The following is a 2,654-nucleotide window of genomic DNA, read 5'->3' as shown; positions in this document are numbered from 1 at the left end:
GATTCTCATCAATTTAGCTATTGAATGTAATGTCCTGGTGAAGCTTGGCCAAACATGTCTAATCCTTTTTAGACTGAAGCTTTAGACTAACATTGCATGATTCCTAGAATTCTTATTAAAAGTTTTGATTCTCTTTATTTTCTTTTCTATATAATTTTCGAAAAAAAATACAAAAAAAATGTTAAAATCATAAAACCAAAAATATTTTATGTTTCTTGTTTGAGTCTATTGTCTAATTTTAAGTTTGGTGTCAATTGCATGTTTTTATTCTTCTTGCATTTTTTGAATATATGCATTATGTTCTTCATTGATCTTCAAGTTGTTCTTGATGATTTCAGTGCTCTGATCTTTAAATTCTCTTGTTTTGTGTGTTTTGTTGTTTTTCTTATGCATTCTCAATTTGTTAAAGCTTCTAATACAAAATTTCTAAGTTTGGTGTCTTGCATGCATTGTTTATTTGATCTTAGTTGCATTTTTTGTTATTTCTCATCATTAAAAATTCAAAAATATTTTCAAAATTATGTCTTTTCAAGTCAATAATACAGAGAATTGAAGATTCAGAACATTCAGCAGAGGAATTAAACAGAAAAAGCTGGGCGTTCAAAACGCCCAGTGAAGAAGGAAAACTGGCGTGGCTGGGCATTTAACGCCAGCCAGGTACCCTGGCTGGGCATTTAACGCCCAAAAAGGTAGAGTTTTGGGCGTTAAACGCCAGAATGAATGCCATTTTGGGCGTTTAACGCCAGGATGACACTAGAGGGAAGATTTTGTTTTCAATTCAATTTTTTTTCAAATCTTCATAATTTTTCAAAATCAAATCTTTTTCAAATCATATCTTTTCAATCATATCTCTTCAAAATCAATTTCTTTCCATTTTTTATTTATTACTATTTTCGAAAATCCTTGCTAAAATTAATGATTTACTTCAAAATTTTCAAGTTGTTACTTGCCTATTAAGAAAGGATCAAATTTTAAATTTTAAGAATCATATCTTTTAATTTCTTGTTAGTCAAGTAATCAACTTTAATTTTGAAACTTTCTTTTTTTTATTTGATTTTCAATCATATATTTTCAATCATATCTTTTCAATCACATCTTTTTCAAAATTAATTTTTCAATCATATCTTTTTAATTTCTAATTTCAAAATCTTTTTCAAAAATCACTTTATTTCTTTTCCCAATCTTAGTTTTCGAAAATCTCAATCAAATTTTCAAATTTTCTTATTTCAAAATCTTTTACTTTAATTTTCGAAAATTCTTCCCCTCTTCTCACATCTTTCTATTTAAGGGACTGACACTCATCCTCAAGGTGCAATTTGAATTCTATCCTTCTTTATATGTTCGAATTCTCTTCTATCTACCTCCTCCTTCTATTCTTCTTTTCCTCTGACACCTCAAAGAATCTCTATACTGTGACATAGAGGATTCCCTACTTTCTTGTTCTCTTCTCTTTTATATGAGCAGGAACAAAGATAAAGGCATACTTGTTCAAGCTGATCCTGAACCTGAAAGGACCTTGAAGAGAAAACTGAGAGAAGCTAAAGCACAATTCTCTCTAGAGGGCCTAACAGAGTTTTTCAAGGAAGAAGAAATTGTGGCAGCCAAAAATAACAATGCCAACAATGCAAGGAAGGTGCTTGGTGACTTTACTGCACCTACTCCCGACTTCTATGGGAGAAGCATCTCTATCCCTACCATTGGAGCAAACAACTTTGAGCTTAAGCCTCAATTAGTTTCTTTAATGCAACAAAATTGCAAGTTTCATGGACTTCCATTGGAAGATCCTCATCGGTTCTTAGCTGAATTCTTGTAAATCTGTGATACTGTCAAGACTAATGGGGTTGACCCTGAAGTCTACAGACTTATGCTTTTTCCTTTTGCTGTAAAAGATAGAGCTAGGACATGGTTGGACTCACAACCTAAAGAAAGCCTGAACTCTTGGGAAAAGCTAGTCAATGCCTTCTTGGCAAAGTTCTTTCCACCTCAAAAATTGAGCAAGCTTAGAGTGGAAGTTCAAACCTTTAGATAGAAGGATGGTGAGTCCCTCTATGAAGCTTGGGAGAGATACAAGCAATTGATCAGAAGGTGCCCTTCTGACATGCTTTCAGAATGGAGCATCATAGGAATCTTCTATGATGGTCTGTCTGAACTATCCAAGATGTCATTGGATAGCTCTGCTGGAGGATCTCTTCATCTGAAGAAGATGCCTGCAGAAGCTCAGGAACTCGTTAAAATGGTTGCAAATAACCAATTCATGTACACTTCTGAAAGGAATCCTGTGAATAATGGGTCAACTCAGAAGAAAGGAGTTCTTGAGATTGATACTCTGAATGCCATATTGGCTCAGAATAAAATATTGACTCAGCAAGTCAATATGATTTCTTAGAGTCTGTCTGGAATGCAAGCAGTAACAGGCAGTACTAAGGAAGCTTCCTCTGAAGAAGAAGCTTATGATCCTGAGAACCCAGCAATGGAAAAGGTAGATTACATGGGAGAACCCTATGGAAACACCTATAATCCTTCATGGAGAAATCATCCAAATCTCTCATGGAAGGATCAACAGAGACCTCAACAAGGTTTCAACAACAACAATGGTGGAAGAACCAGGTTTAGCAATGGCAAGCCTTTTCCATCATCTTCTCAGCAACAGAAAG

General features: G+C 34.2%; 1 non-coding gene across 1 annotated transcript; it reads right to left on the bottom strand.

Moving 5' to 3' along the window:
- Positions 1-1,996: 1,996 nt before the first annotated feature.
- LOC112787086 (small nucleolar RNA R71) lies at positions 1,997-2,104 on the bottom strand. The gene has a single exon (XR_003194521.1). It is a non-coding gene; the product is annotated as a small nucleolar RNA R71 (small nucleolar RNA).
- Between the last annotated feature and the right edge of the window lie 550 nt (positions 2,105-2,654).

The sequence above is a fragment of the Arachis hypogaea genome, chromosome 20 (genome assembly GCF_003086295.3).
Source record: "Arachis hypogaea cultivar Tifrunner chromosome 20, arahy.Tifrunner.gnm2.J5K5, whole genome shotgun sequence".
Taxonomy (NCBI): Eukaryota; Viridiplantae; Streptophyta; class Magnoliopsida; order Fabales; family Fabaceae; genus Arachis; species Arachis hypogaea.
This window is presented reverse-complemented; position numbering and strand designations above follow the sequence as displayed.